This window comes from Protopterus annectens, chromosome 4.part0 (assembly GCF_019279795.1).
Source record: "Protopterus annectens isolate FY-2018-M chromosome 4.part0, PAN1.0, whole genome shotgun sequence".
NCBI classification, from domain to species: domain Eukaryota; kingdom Metazoa; phylum Chordata; order Ceratodontiformes; family Protopteridae; genus Protopterus; species Protopterus annectens.
Window position 1 is genome coordinate 1,993,155,660 of NC_056733.1, and position 17,626 is coordinate 1,993,173,285.

At 40.8% G+C, this 17,626-nt stretch overlaps 1 protein-coding gene across 1 annotated transcript in view; it reads right to left on the bottom strand.

Moving 5' to 3' along the window:
• LOC122800515 (galactose-3-O-sulfotransferase 2-like) overlaps nt 1-17,626 on the bottom strand; it is a 97,995-nt gene that overhangs the window by 38,567 nt on the left and 41,802 nt on the right. The gene's annotated exons all lie outside the window — the stretch shown is intronic.

Genomic DNA, 17,626 nt, shown 5'->3' on the forward strand with positions numbered 1-17,626 from the left:
TGACACAGCAATATGCAGAGGACAGGAAGAAATGGAAACAGATGATCCACTGTGGTAACTCCTAACGGGAACAGCCGAAAGAGATTAAGAAGGTAGAACTGTAGAACTCCTCCAAATAACAATATAGCTAGTAATCACATGAGCCACAGTGGGACTGTTGTTATAGCTGTTGAACTCCACCTGTATGAAGCCATTCAATCAGCTGTACTTTATTTGCTCACAATTTTTGTCATTTGAAACGGATGAGGAAGGCCTCTGTCAGTCTATACGTACAAAGTATAATTGTGGGGGATGTCTTTCCTGCAAACAGTTAAAGACTCAAATGCTTATCATCACTCAGTGCTGGTTTGCAACACATGCCTAAGCATTGAAAAAAATCAACACCATAGTGGGACCAATGAATGTGCCATGGTATAAGTACATTGCCAACTGTCATATGTGTGGTTATCTGAAAGCATTACATCATGTGCATGAATCAAGAAATATGAGTTTCTGTAATTACATAGAAAGAATCTTGCTGTATGTCAGGCAACATTGCCTGATGCTAGGTATACTCAAATGCACCTGTAGCCCTCTGCTGTTATTACTGTGATGATAGAACAGTGATTATGTACTATGTAGATATAATCCTGTGTTGGAACACATGCCTTACATAGGCAACATACATTAATTACATTGTTTCATGTCTTCAATCCTGAGGAGATTCTCACTACAACTGTTATGGAAAGACAATCTATTGAAATGACAGCATCAGTAGAATAAACTCTTGTAATAGGAAATAGCATCTACACATGAACATAGCACATGTGGGTGACAAAACTGTTAACAACATGTACACTGACTTGAAGCAGTGATGTCTGGATTGGAACTATATAGCTAACATCACAGGCTAATGAAGGTTTGCTGAAATACAAGTGCAACTACAGATTTATTTGACAATTGTGACACAGAACATTTCAAAAGATGACATCAGCATTGTGTATTACCTTCATGTTTCTGCTAAAAAGTGGTTGCACAGCACAAGCATAGTGTATAGATATGCTTTATATATGTATTTGCAGCCTGTTCTGCACAGTAGGATGAAGAAACACACACTCACAGATGACAATCATTCCTGTACTCGAACTCCCTACCTTTGCACTGAAACAATAGACACACATGAATATTATATGCACATGCTACAGGAGAAGTATGATTGCATGTGAGCCACAATAAATCTTTGAAAGGATGATGTCAGCTAAGTCATGCAAAGGAGGCGTGTGTGCAAAACTTACTTCTATGGCAATGTGGAGTTGCAAATGTTGTCAATGCTAAGAGGTGTAAGACACTCCTGCATCCATTTATATTCACACACAGTCAGGAGAGTCATTATCATCATCAGCCCCCCTTTTCCCATTATTTCTACATGGAGTCGGGATATCATGTTAACTATCACCAACTGTTTCGATTCAGTGCCACACTCCTGCCTTTTTCAACACTCATGCCTGACTGTTGCAGATCTTCTTTCACACAATCCATCCACCTCTATGCTGGATGTACTCACTTCCTCCTACCTTCTTCCTGTCTGTTCCAAATCTTCCTCACCAAATTGTCTTCTGCTTTTCTACACATGTGCACAAACCACCGTGATCTGTTCTCTTTAATCTTTTCTGCAATTAGAGTTACTTTGGCTTTTGGTCTAATGTCTTCATTTCTTCATCTGCCCAGTCAGAAGAGTTGCACTGATGTATTCAAACTCCCTACCTATCAACTGACACAATCTACACACAAGTGCATTATGTCACACACCACAAGAGAAGTGTGACCGCATGTGAGCCAGACTACGTCCTTCAAAAAATGACATCAGTTGTGTCATGCAAAGGCTGTGGGGAAAAAGTGAAGTCTTATTAATGGGCCATTTCTGGCCATGTGTGTTGTGTGTGTGTGTGATTCTACAATTTGACCAGATTAAACATGTAAAAAAGGGGTTGACAGGAAAGTGATGAAATGGAGGGGGGGGTGCAAGCAGAGGGGAGGACACAGGGGAAAGAATAGAGGAATTTACAGGAAGGTAGTGGGAGAGAACCATAGCCATCTACTTCTTCACAATATAAATGTAGAAGAGTAGACATAATTTGCTGGATTTGGACTGTCACCACACCAAGGGTAGTGACAATAGCAGAATAATGTAGAGCCAATTGTACCAAATCAGGTGTGTCAAGACACATAGATGAAGCGGACAGCTATGTATGGATCATTTTTATGGGACAGGTGCCCATTTCTTTACTTTTTTTACTTTCAGAGAGAGGGGAATGTTGGGGAAGAGGCTTAGGAATGTGAAGGACAGGAAGGTATGTTTGGTGAGGAATCAGACACAGACATACAGGACAAGACAGATAGGGATGGTGATGGACACAAAAGGTTGGGGAATATCATGATTGGGGATAGGTAAGGGACATGACAGGCACACCCATGTTAAGCCTGAGAACAGTGACAATATAGTTCTCATGCGCAGAACTGTCATCACTGTCAACTGTCTCAATTTCCTGTATCAGTGCACACTGTGGCATCATCTTGGCAATATGATGAGGCACTTTTTCTATATGGCCAATTCAGGCACCAAGGCCCCTTTCCATTATACCCTCCAGCAGTCTTGCCAGTTCTTCATGATGACAAAATCACCACCTCCACTACTACTACTCCTGGAGGGTACCAGTGCACCAGATGCCGGGGCAGACCTACCTAATGCATCAGTATGGCTAAGTAATGATGGAGCAGATAGGGTAGGGCCTGTGGAGGCAGTACTGGCAGCTTGAGACCCTGAAGTGCTGGGTGTTGGTGCTGCAACCTGTGGAGGAATGACAGACTAATCCGCAGTGGTCGGTCTACCTCTCTGTATTTTTGTAAGCCGAAAGGTATGACAACAGAACATTTTTATGCCAAATAAAAGCCATATAAAATACCCCCCCCCCCCAAAACATGGAAGAGAATGGGTGTGGTGAGACAAAAAAGAGACAGAATTAGATTAAGAGCATGTCACATGACTATATAACTTCAGAAAATACACATTTATGATTAGCCAGTCTATACACCTTTGCCACATCCAGGTATTGATGGAAAGGTCTTACTCCGTTGTACCATTAATCAATTGCACTGCTATGGTATTATAAATAGAACTATTTATTACACTATTGCTAAATTGCATTCAATTACAGTAGTTATTGGGCCTGCAAACATATCAAATGCCTCTCTGAGGTGATTAAACCTCTCTTGGTGTGTAATGTTTTCAGTAGCTATACAACAGAGAGGAAAATAAGAAGAGACAAAAAAGCATAATGAATAACAGTCTTGGAATTATTCAAAATTCTATATAATTTAAAGTTGATGGGTCAGTATACTATATAAATTTCAAGCAGGTTGATTGTCAATGCAATAGGAGAATTCCCTTTCAATCATGTTCATTACAGACGAACTGCATTTACTATGACTGGGGACATAGTTCAGGTAGGCATGTGTGTGTGGATGTGTGTGTGTGTGTGTGTGTGTGTGTGTGTGTGTGTGTGTGTGTGTGTGTGTGTGTGTGTGTGTGTGTGTGTGACTTTTAGAAGTACTGTGAATGCATTCCCATGAAAGAGGCAGTATAACTGTTTGTAAATGTTAGACATTCATGAGCTGAGTAATACAGGTTGGGATATGATGTGAACATAATTCACATGACATACTGTCCTAAACATGGAGTGGAAGTATACAAAGAGTGAAGATGATTTTAACTTAATTATTCTGTCCATCATAGATATGCAAGGGCATTTTAATTCATTATAATAATTATCCTGCTTCAACAGTTACCCACACATTCAGCTGTGTTTCATAAGTAAATTATTAATGAGATATAGTACCTAGATAAATCAAAGCATTAATGAGATTTTTCTTGCAATCAACATAATTATGATAGACATTTTATGCAGTGTTACATTCCTAATCAAAGTGTTTTTAGAAACTACATTTTCCACCATTTGTAAAGATAACTTTACCATACAATGGTTCAGTAGCTACCTAGACAACCGCTCTCAATCTGTCAAATGGCTCAACTCCATCTTCCCCTTTCCCAGTCAAATGCGGTGTCCCCCAAGGTTCTATACTTGGCCCCTCTTCTTTAAAGTTTTTACAATCCAAGTCCACTTAGCAACCACAAAAGCCAACATAGTTCATAACAGAGATGACACTACCCTTATCTGCTTTGCCCCCAACATCCAACTGCTGCAAACCCAAGCCCAAGAATCCTTCCTAGAAATAGAAAACTGGCTAAACAATTCTCAACTAATACTGAACCCCAAAAAACACAACTAATGCTATTCCACACAACAAAAACTATTGACCCTACCTTCTCCATTCTCTCTGCCAATAAGACCCTCATAACTTCTGTCCCCGAGGCCAAACTACTAGGTGTTACAATTGACCACCAACTTAAATACAGTAAATACATATCCCTATCTCCAAAGTCCACAAAAAGATAGGCTGCCTCTATCACAGCATCAAATTTTTAACCTCCGAATCCAGAACTGCCATAGCCAATACTCATCTCCTAACAACCCTACTCTATGGATCCCCATTACTAACAAATCTAATAAAATCAACCTGAATAAACTTTCAACATGTTACAACAAAATAGCTAGGTTTGCAACTAACAATGAATCACACTCTCACTACGGCCGATCCCTACATAAACTACACTGGTTAGAAATTTCAAACTTACTTCACTATTATCAACTCAACTTAGCCCATCAAATACTGTACCACCCTGAGAAAACCCCTGCCCTAACAGGCCTACTAAATTTCCATACTACTACCAGGGAACTACAATCCAGTAACAAAGCCCTGATAGAAGTCATGCCATGTAAAAATATCTCAGGGGAATCCCTATTCCCTTATGAAGTCGCAAAAATATGGAACACCCTATCCTCACACCTCAGGCTACAAAACCACACTACCACATTCAAAAAAAATCCTTAAATCACACCTTTATGAAAACCATATATGTAAATGTAACAACCCTTCCTGAACCCACCTCTTCCAGCCCATTACTCATAGCCAACCCTGTCAAACATGATTCCACTGACCAATGCTCTACCTAGGCAGACTTGAACATAGTGTAAATATCTAATATACTTTTTATTACTATAAAATCAATTATATATATACTGTACTTACACTCACCTACAAATGTTCTGAGATCAATGTTCTTTATATAACTGTCAAACTTTCTAAACTATTGTTAAATTTTTTCACCTATTGTTAAACATTTTTAAACTTTGTTAACTACTTTTTACTAAATTACTGTGTAACATTGTGGAGCTTTTCTCCCCAGGACTCTGCTGAAAAAATGACACCTGTTGTCCAGTTGGACTATCCTGTAAACAAATGTTAAATAAATAAATAAGTGTTAATTGGATTTGAACCCTGGATCACCTGTGCTCTGTCTCTAAAGTTATTGCACTTGCACCTTGTGCCACAGAGACAGTTACTTAGTAGGTAGATATTATTCACTCAGCACTGTTCAGAGTGATGATGTCCACATATTGCCAATAACACTGTTTGTGCTACAGAAGGCTGTCCAAATAAAACTTTTCACTTTTTTTTCTTTAAGCTGGTAAGCTTGATTGTATACCACTCAGCAGCTAGTTAGTGCAGAAAGCAAGAAATAGAAAAAAAGTACATGAAGTTCTGATGAAAGTAAGTCATAAATCTTGAGTAACAATTTCTTCATTCCCTTCAAACAGTAGGGATTTAAACCCCAGAGCTACTCTTTTATGGATCCAAAGTCAATGCATTTACACCTTGCTCCACAGAGAGAAGCATACATCATGTGCACATCACTGCACAGTAAGAGGTATACATCATGTGCACATCACTGCACAGTAAGAGGTATACATCATGTGCACATCACTGCACAGTAAGAGGTATACATCATGGGCACATCACTGCACAGTAAGAGGTATACATCATGGGCACATCACTGCACAGTAAGAGGTATATATCATGTGCACATCACTGCACAGTAAGAGATATATATCATGGGCATATCGCTGCACAGTAAGAGGTATACATCATGTGCACATCACTGCACAACTAAGATGTATGCATCATGTGCATACCACTGCACAGTAAGAGGTGTACATCATGTGCACATCACTGCACAATAAGAGGTATACATCATGTGCACATCACTGCACATTAAGAGGTATACATCATGGGCACATCACTGCACATTATGAGGTATACATCATATGCACATCATGGCACAGTAAGAGGTATACATGTGCACATCACTGCACACTAAGAGGTATGCATCATGTGCACATCACTGCACAGTAAGAGATATACATCATGGGCACATTGCTGCACAGTAAGAGGTATACATCATGTGCACATCACTGCACATTAAGAGGTATACATCATGGGCACATCACTGCACATTATGAGGTATACATCATGTGCACATCACTGCACAGTAAGAGGTATACATGTGCACATCACTGCACACTAAGAGGTATACATTATGCGCATATCACTGCAGAGTAAGATGTATACATCATGTGCAGATCACTGTACAGTAAGAGATATACATCATGTGCACATCACTGCACAGTAAGAGGTGTTCATTGTGTGCACATCACTGCACAGTAAGATGTATACATCATGTGCACATCACTGCACAGTAAGAAGTATACATCATGAGCATATCACTGCACAGTAAGATGTATATATCATATTTTCACTATTCCCTTTCAGAAGGATAATGATATCCAGGATGCGGAATCATGCACCAAGGCACTCTATATGCATCTTTATGATTGCATGGACCGTGCTATCCCAAATAAAACCAAGACTCCTTCCTCAAGCAAGAAGAAACCAGTCTGGTGGACCCCGGCCATAAGCAAACTTTACAATAAAAGGAGGAGACTTATACAAAAAAAGGCCAAATCTCAAGTAGAAAAATCATCCCTGATCAGCATTAGTAAGAAATTGAGGGCCTTCATCAAGTCAACTAAAGCTAATTTTGAAAAGAAAGTTGCCAAGGATGCCAAGGATAACCATAAGGCCTTCTATGGCTATGTCAAAAACCTAAATGGCAATGCTCAGGTCTGTTCTGAGCTAGTACAAAATGGAACAAAATACACTGACCCTTCTGACATTGCCAACATCTTGGCTCACAGGTTCAGTGCAAAGTTCTCCCCCCCCCTCACCATCTACAGGGCCTATTACCATTCCAGGGGATTGCGTATGTCCAATTATTACTGCTACATTGGTTAACAAGGTGATATCTAAAGCTAAAAACACTGCCTCCATGGGACCAGATGGTGTCCCTGGCTGTGTCATACGTGAGCTCCAAAAGAAATTAACTTTGTATCTTAATACCCTGTTCAGTCTCAGCCTCTCCACATGATATGTGCCCATAGAATGGTGCATGGCAACGGCGGTCCTGCTACACAAGGGTGGGGCCACAACTGACCCTGGGAACTACCGACCAATAAGCCTGACTAGTCTGATCTGTAAGGCTATGGAGTGAATCATTATGGAACTCATAAATGGAGAGATTGGGAACCTCCAGTCGCTGGACCCCACACAGTTCGGCTTTTTCAAGGGCAGATCATGCCTCCTGAACCTGGTGGATTTATTTGAGACAGTTACTCAGGCCATAGATAAGGGAAAGGAGGTACACATGGCTTACCTTGACCTTGCTAAAGCATTTGACACAATTCCCCATTCAGGTATTATTGATAAGCTCACCAGCCTGGGCATAAACCCTTACGTCACAAGATGGATCGTAAACTGGCTCTCAGACAGATCACATAAAGTAAGAGTAGCAGGATCTATGTCTGAATCCAGACCAGTAACAAGTGGTGTGCCTCAGGGCTCTGTCCTGGGGCCCCTCCTGTTTGGCATATACTTCTCAGAAGTACAGGCAAGCATGGAAGGGCTGTGGCTGACTAAGTTTGGGAATGCAAACTGGGTGCTATAATAGAGTCTCTGGCCAACATGGAGATCCTCCAGAAGGGCCTAAATGAGACTGATGCATGGTGTCAAAGCCATGGTCTCAAGCTAAATGCAAAAAAATGCGTAGTAATCCCCTTTGGAAAAAACAGAGTACCCGAAAACTACAACACAGGAGGTAATCCCCTGAAATCTGAAGAAGAAATAAGGGATCTAGGGACCCAAGTAGATAGTCAGCTTTCCTTTGATAACCATGTTGCCAAAATGGTTAGAAAATCCTTCTATGTGACCCATCTGATCACAAAAGGGTTCGCATCAAGATCTAAGGATGTAATGATGCCCCTCTACTCTTCCCTCAGCAGACCCATTATTGAGTACAATGCACCAATTGGAATGTACCTGGCTAGACATCTCCAGCAGCTGGAGAAACCACAGAGGTACCTAACCAAGAGGATTACTGGCCTCAAACAGTTGCCCTATGCAGCATGATTGAAAAAACTAAGACTGTTCTCTGTTGCATACTGCTTTCTCAGAGGCCATCTCTGTCTAACGTACAGAGCCATGTCCAACCCAGAATTGTTGAACATGCTCCATCTTAGCAAAAACAAATCTACTCGAGCTACATGCTCTAGGGATATAAACCTTAACACAACAATGAATAGAACATGATGGAGGGATAGATTCCCTTCCCAGAGAATACCCTTACTATGAAATGGGGTCCCAATCTACATAAGACAGAGCCCCTCACTATCACTCTTCAAGAGGAACCTTGATGAGTGGATGGGTAACAGAAAGTTCACAGTGGGGATCAGACCAACAGCACTACTAGATAGGGGCCAAGGGTACTAGCTGCTAGTACAAGGGTCTAGGGAACTACTAAAGGGGTGGTGAATACCGCACAACATGGCTGGGCTAATATATGCCTTCAGGCAGATAGCCCAGTACCAACCTATGAACCTATGGGCACATCACTGCACAATAAGAGGTATGCATCATTTGCATATAATTGTACAGTAAGAGGTGTACATTACGGGCACATCACTGCACACAAAGAGGTATATATCATGTGCATATCACTGCACAGTAAGTGGTATACATCATGTCCACATCACTGCACAGTAAGAGGTATACATCATGGGCTCATCACTGCACAGTAAGAGGTATACATCATGTGCACATCACTGCACATTAAGACGTATACATCATGGGCACATCACTGCACACTAACAGGTATACATACTGTGCACATCACTGCACAGTAAGAGGTATAAATCATGTGCACATCACTGCACAGTAAGATGTATACATCATGTGCACTGCACAGTAAGAGGTATAGATCATGTGCACATCACTGCACATTAAGAGGTATACATCATGTGCACATCACTGCACAGTAAGAGGTATAGATCATGTGCACATCACTGTACAGTAAGAGGTATACATCATGTGCATATCACTGCACAGTAAGATGTATACATCATGTGCACATCACTGCACAGTAAGAGATATACATCATGAGGACATCACTGCACAGTAAGAGGTATACATCATGTGCACATCACTGCACACTAAGAGGTATACATCATGTGCACATCACTGCACAGTAAGAGATGTACATCATGTGTATATCACTGCACGGTAAGAGGTATACATCATGTGCACATCACTGCACAGTAATAGGTATACATCATGTGCACATCATGGCACAATAAGAGGTGTACATCATGTGCACATCACTACACAGTAAGAGGTATACATCCTGTGCACATCACTGCACAGTAAGTGGAATACATCATGTGTACATCACTGCACAGTAAGAGGTATACATCATGTGCACATCACTGCACAGTAAGAGGTATACATCATGTGCACATCACTGCACAGTAAGAGGTATACATCATGTGCACATCACTCATTCATTACTAATACTGCACAGATGTGACAAAATTGTTTGGCTAATGGAAAATACAAAAATGAAATTGTCCACTCTTGGCTTCATCCACAAGCCCTGTTTGCACTATGCTAAGCAGTGTGGAAATTACAAAGGCGAAAAAAAAAAAATATATATATATATATATATATATATATATATATATATATATATATAACAATTTACATTTCATACAGCAAAAGGCAAGCTGCATTTTGACATCTGCTGCAAACATTACAAGCAGCATGTGGCTTCAAGCTGGATGCAAACCCCTGCATCCTCTTTCCTGTTTCTTTAAACTCATTTCATTTACACTGTGTGTGCTACACTGATTCTTAGGTGACATGTTGAATTTTTTCTTTGACTGCTGTTTGCAAAGCCCACCTGCCCCACTCTAAAATGCTACCAGTGGCATGCTGAATTAAATATCTTAGTTTGTACCTTTGGCAGTGGGCTCTCATTCACTGCTATGAAACGGTGCCAGGCCAAAGTGTGGTTTGCCAAACTGTGTGCAAATAAGGATACAATAAAAAATTGTCAGTAGTAAGAAATATCAGGGAATAATAATGAAAATGCAGGATTGTGATGTTGCCTAGATCTGTGAGTGTTACAACGTGATCATATGCTCAGGAAATATGCACTAACTCTGTCAGAGAGCACACTATCTTAATCTGAACCCTCAGTTCAGTACAATTACAACACACACTCAGTTGTGTTTCTTGTCTCATTTTGCCACTAACACAGGCTTAGAGTAGTAATCTGGAAACATACATACCATACTGATCTGACTTAGAAGACCATCAAATTACAGGTCCAGCATTAGAAAGATCAGGAAATGTTTCTTTCTCATTTGCTTGAACATGCCTTGATGAATTTGATATTTACAAATACTGTAGGCTAATAATATCCCACACCATAATAATGTAAGGTTGCCAACACTGCCACCTGTTTCTTCTCTTTATTATCTGAGCATCTTCTTCTCCTTTTGGCTTAATTACAGAAATCCCGTGTCATAGGCTTTTATTTGCATCTTTGTTTCAATGTGTAATATAGCTGACCAGCATTTCAGAAAGATTTTAAGCACAGGATGCACATTGTACTATCAGTACAATACTATCAGTGTTAATATTGTTTTCATACCTTTTAGAGTACTTCGACTTTGCATTTTAAATCTACTCTTTATGATACACACACCTCAGAGAGAAGAGACTGCTCAGTATTGCTTGGTGTTGTAGTCAAAGTAATCATTAACACTTGCAAGTCATTAGCAGCTAACAATTGTCATTGCTCCTCTTGGCAGTCCCAAGGTTTGTGAGTTCAATTGTGTAGCTACTTATATGAAGTTTACATTCCCTACACCTAGTGATTTTTTTTTGTATTGAGTAATGCTAAGGATTTGACACCTCATTTGCATATTCACAGTTCTCAGAGGTCTGAATCTACACTATAAAGGTAATGGAAGTGTAAGGAGGTTAGACTGATTGGAAAGAGGCAAACTGTTACTGCATTATTTCATAAGGTATGTTTGCCCTCTTCATAAATGTACATTTTCATGTTTGGAATGTATTCCAATATGCAATAGAAAAAAAGATTTTTTGATGTATATGCAGTTTTTTTTTATTCACTGCTGGTATATTGCACATATGTCAGTTATTGCTGTGGCTTCCATGTTATTCAACAAATGGTATGGTTATATCACAGTATTTATTGTGTTACCATTTGCTCTTGGAATTTCACCAGTTACTGCAGACAGCAGTATTGTGCTTATTATCAACTCCAAGGGGTTGTGCATGTGTAGATAAGAAAGGTGTCAGGCTTCTCAGGTGTCCCGTGGTGACCTCCACAACAGTGGAGAGACCAAAGGAAACTGTCTAGGCAATTGGACTTTGAACACAATCAAACTCTGTGCTAACACTACTTCCTACCATGTCAGACAGGTGTGAGCCTGTAATCCTGCTGTCCAGTAGTCATTTACACAGTTGCTGTTCTCATTACAAAAATGTTAACAGAATGGATGCAATGCTAATGTATTACAATGTTTCTTTTTTGGAGGGGGGCTCCCTTAGCTTGTGTGCAGTCCAAAATAAGCATTATGTGTTCAATTGTTTTTTGTGTTGAGGATCGATGCACAGATTTTCTTTGAGGAGAATGATTTTTTGAATACGCTACAAATTTTTTTTTCATGTTTCATGTCATACATAATTATGGCACCCAGACATCTATCCCATGCAAACTACCATTCAGTGATACAGAGAACAAGGTCATCACTGAAGCCTTATGCTGCTATGAATCCTTCCTGATTGAGAGAAACAGAGGGATCTGGCAGAAAAAGCACATGGCAGCAGGTAGCCACTGACATAAATGCAGTGGGTGGTTGTGCCAGGAACTATAATCAGGTGTGGCATAGTGCCACTGATATGATTACAGCAGCACACAGAAGAGCAGCTGCAGTAGCATGAGAATTGATGGCTACTGGAGGGGGGGGTCCTGCTACAGAAGCACCACTCACTGAAAATGAGCATTTCCTGTCCACTGTCAGAAATCCAGACAGTTCAGCAGAAGGTTCATACAGTCTCCTTAATGGTGCTGATGTGGATAACAGGCCAAGCATGTCCCATGAAGAAATTCTAGGTACGCCTTATACAAGGCATTTAATGCCATTCTAGATATATTTATGTGTTACTACTTGTACATCTGTAAATATTGAGATGTGTGCCTTAGAGGAGACAAGGATCCAACAGAAATTGTGTTGAGGGAATGGTCAATCTGATTTTATTCTGAGATATTTCTTAAAAGGGAAAATAGAGCATTGTTGTCTTGTCCTTGTATGTAAAGGGCCATCGTGGAGACATAGGCACGTTCCACCAGGGCCTCGAAGACACTGTGCAAGTCCTAAATATGGTACCTTCTGACAAGCATGACTGCCACAACCACGTGGGTGACTTATTGTGATGCTTATTAGCCTTATTTTCACTACCTTCCCCATTTTCCAGGGACATAAGAATTACAGTATGAAAGATCACCTGCACATAGTAAGCACAAACTTTCTTTGATTAGACTCCCACTAGAAGAAGCAGTCCTTGCTTTCAACTCCACCTTCCTTAGCATCTAAGACTCACTTGGTCCCCCTCACAAAGTCCAAATTAAGTCCACCATATCTCCATAGCTTTTAAAAGCCACTCATACCATTATGATAACTAGAGGCAAATTATGGAAAAAACGGTCACAAACTAAGCTCCCCGCAAACTTGCAAAATTGAGGCTGCCCACTAAAGTGTGCTAGCCTGTGTAACTGATTTATCACTGTTTCTGCATTTTCTGTGTGTTTCTATAAAAAAAACAAAAAAATAATCCTTGTTTTCCCGCCTCTCCTTGACTAGTTTAGACCAGTTTACAGGCATTGCTGTATTCTGGGCTGTGGTGTAGTTCCTGTGTTGTCCATTACCTTACTTGGATAGAAGGAAGTTTCTTTGCTCACCAGTGGGAGTGGGGAGCCTTGAGCAACCTATCTGTCCCTGTAGGAAGTGACCTCAGCATAAGAAGCTGTAGTAATTGGTTGTTTTGGACCACTTCTAGCTCTTTTGTAGTTTACTGTTTAAAATCTGCCTCTGGGCATTTTTTTCTGGCTATACTGCTCAGACAAGCTCCTCGTGGTCCTGCAGAGTGGTCCTAGCTACAGAGAACTCAGAAAAGCAACTACTTTCTGGATTTAAGTATCTTTGCTTTTTTTTCACTTGGAATAGCTTCTGAAGCTTACCCTGAACTAGCTTGAACTGTTTTTTAACTGTTTGCTGCATTATTTTAAAATCTGCACTTAAAGTTACTTTTTAGTCGAATTTGATCAAAAGTTTGTTTGTTTGTTTGTTTAATTTAACTGTTGAGGCTGCCCACTAAAGTGTGCTAGCCTGTGTAACTGATTTATCACTGTTTCTGCATTTTCTGTGTGTTTCTATCAAAACAAAAAAAAATCCTTGTTTTCCCGCCCCACCTCGACTAGTTTAGACCAGTTTACAGGCATTGCTGTATTCTGGGCTGTGGTGTAGTTCCTGTGTTGTCCCTTACCTTACTTGGATAGAAGGAAGTTTCTTTGCTCACCAATGGGAGTGAGGAGCCTTGAGCAGCCTATCTGTCCCTGTAGGAAGTGACCTCAGCACAAGAAGCTGTAGTAATTGGTTGTTTTGGACCATTTCTAGCTCTTTTGTAGTTTACTGTTTATAATCTGCCTCTGGGCATGTTTTTCTGGCTATACTGCTAAGACAAGCTCCTCGTGGTCCTGCAGAGTGGTCCTAGCTACAGAGAACTCAGAAAAGCGACTACTTTCTGGATTTAAGTATCTTTGCTTTTTTTTCACTTGGAATAGCTTCTGTAGCTTACCCTGAACTAGCTTGAACTGTTTTTTAACTGCTGCATTATTTTAAAATCTGCACTTAAAGTTACTTTTTAGTCAAATTTGATCGAAAGTTTGTTTGTTTGTTTGTTTAATTTAACTGTTGAGGCTGCCCACTAAAGTGTGCTAGCCTGTGTAACTAATTTATCACTTTTTCTGCATTTTCTTTGTGTTTCTTTCAAAAAAACAAAAAAAAATCCTTGTTTTCCCGCCTCTCTTCGACTAGTTTAGACCAGTTTACAGGCATTGCTGTATTTTGGGCTGTGGTGTAGTTCCTGTGTTGTCCATTACCTTACTTGGATAGAAGGAAGTTTCTTTGCTCACCAGTGGGAGTGAGGAGCCTTGAGCAGTCTACCTGTCCCTGTAGGAAGTGACCTCAGCACAAGAAGCTGTAGTGATTGATTGCTTTTTACCATTTCTAGCTCTTTTGTAGTTCACTGTTTAAAATCTGCCTCTGGGCGTTTTTTTCTGGCTATACTGCTCAGACAAGCTCCTCGTGGTCCTGCAGAGTGGTCCTAGCTACAGAGAACTCAGAAAAGCGCCGACTTTCTGGATTTAAGTATCTTTGCTTTTTTTCACTTGGAATAGCTTCTGTAGCTTACCCTGAACTAGCTTGAACTGTTTTTTAAATGTTTGCTGCATTATTTTAAAATCTGCACTTAAAGTTACTTATTAGTCGAATTTGATCGAAAGTTTGTTTGTTTGTTTGTTTAATTTAACTGTTGAGGCTGCCCACTAAAGTGTGCTAGCCTGTGAAACTGATTTATCACTGTTTCTGCATTTTCTGTGTGTTTCTATCAAAAAAACAAAAAAACAAAAAAATAATCCTTGTTTTCCCGCCTCTCCTCAACTAGTTTAGACCAGTATACAGGCATTGCTGTATTCTGGGCTGTGGTGTAGTTCCTGTGTTGTCCATTACCTTACTTGGATAGAAGGAAGTTTCTTTGCTCACCAGTGGGAGTGGGGAGCTTTGAGCAGCCTACCTGTCCCTGTAGGAAGTGACCTCAGCACAAGAAGCTGTAGTAATTGGTTGTTTTGGACCATTTCTAGCTCTTTTGTAGTTCACTGTTTAAAATTCGCCCCTGGGCGTTTTTTTCTGGCTATACTCCTCAGACAAGCTCCTCATGGTCCTGCAGAGTGGTCCTAGCTACAGAGAACTCAGAAAAGCGACTACTTTCTGGATTTAAGTATCTTTGCTTTTTTTCACTTGGAATAGCTTCTGTAGCTTACCCTGAACTAGCTTGAACTGTTTTTTAACTGTTTGCTGCATTATTTTAAAATCTGCACTTAAAGTTACTTATTAGTCGAATTTGATCGAAAGTTTGTTTGTTTGTTTGTTTAATTTAACTGTTGAGGCTGCCCACTAAAGTGTGATAGCCTGTGTAACTGATTTATCACTGTTTCTGCATTTTCTGTATGTTTCTATCAAAAAAAAAACAAAAAAACAAAAAAAATCCTTGTTTTCCCGCCTCTCCTCGACTAGTTTAGACCAGTTTACAGGCATGGCTGTATTCTGGGCTGTGGTGTAGTTCCTGTGTTGTCCATTACCTTACTTGGATAAAAGGAAGTTTCTTTGCTCACCAGTGGGAGTGGGGAGCCTTGAGCACAGCTTTGCACATTGTGCGCATAGCGCAGCGCCAGTTAAACAAGGTTAAACGTCTTCTGGCTCCACCAGGTCTGCTCTTCAAATTTTCCCTTAAGGAAGCTCTACTCTTAGTATAATCAGACTACTCACTATATTATAAGCCTAGCACTTGTTCTCAATACTTCTCTACTAAGTAAGCACTCTCATACTAAGTAAAGCACTACATCCACCTACCACCCCTGTGAATATCCACTTCCCTTAAAGGTACAGCACTCCCTTATACTGTTCTAGCATGTCGAGTGGTAGATTACTGGCGTCCTCTCCAGTTCAGCTGGTCAAACTGGGTATCTTGAGACAATGCTACAATTGTCTCATTTACACAGACAACCCTCTCCTTCTCCCAGCAAACACAAATACATGTTGAGAGATGCAACTATATAGCCAAACTGGAGGCTGAACTCTCTCAACTCAGGGCTGGCATGACCAAACAGGAGGAGATGGTAACCACACACACAACAATCCCAGTCCCACATAGACCTACCACAACTGCAAACCAAACACATAAAAACACAAAGACATACTCGGAGGCTCTAATAAAAAACTTACCAAAACAACATAGGCTCCCAAAGCAGACATCCAAAAATCCACCACCTCAAAACAAAACACATGCAACACATACTTCAATAAATCAGTGTGTCAACCAATCACAGCCCTTATGGCCAAACACCATGCCTGATACACTAGTAATAGGTGACTCTATAGTCAGGCACACTGATGTCCCGCTGACCAAGCTGAACAAGGAGAGGGTGACTGTGAGCTTTCTATCGGGAGCTAGGATCCGCCACATAACACACGCACTTAAGTCACTCCAAAGCAAGTACAAATATGACTCCGTCATTGTCCATGCTGGCATGAATGACTTGAGATGTACCTCCCTGGACTACATGAAAAGAGACATAGAGGAGCTCTCCGATTATGTAGCCCAGGCTGGTATGACCCTGACCCTGAGAAGCATCTTGCCCTCACCAAGAATGATACCACAATACAAAGACAAGATGATCAGCTTTAATAATTGGCTCAAGTACTGGTGTCATTCTAAGGGGATCCAATGTCTGTCTGCCTGGTATGACATGTTGGACAAGCCACGCTGCTTCGCAAGGGATGGCTTACGCCTGTCACCACTGGGCATCCGGATATTGGCTAAGGCTCTTGCCACCCCCATAGTGCCTTTTTTAGGCAAGGCTCAAAAGACAAACCCACCTCCTTAGAAAACAAAAATGGAAAAAGGGTAATGCTGCTCAATGCCAGAAGTCTAAATCTCAAGATGCAGGCACTCGATGCACTCCTCAGCATGGAGAACATCGACGTCTGTGCAGTAACTGAAACCTGGTTCAAGGCTCCTGAGAGCACCCCAGCACTACCAGGCTGTACCTCGTATCATGCTTTTCGGCCCCAAAACCCGGGCTGAACCACAAAGGGAGGGGGAGTGTCCATATTCATCAAGGACACCCAAACCTCCATGTTAGTAGCAACACATGAAGCATCAGAGACCATACAGGTGCAACTAACCATAGGCAAAACTGCTATACAACTGGTAACATGTTACAGACCACCCTCCCAATCTCAGGAACCCCACTCAGCCTTCCTGAAGACATTGGAGGATATGAATGTATCACAAAATACCATCATACTGGGAGACTTCAACTACCCAAACATAGATTGGGTACATTATTCTAGCCCTAATACCCTAGCCC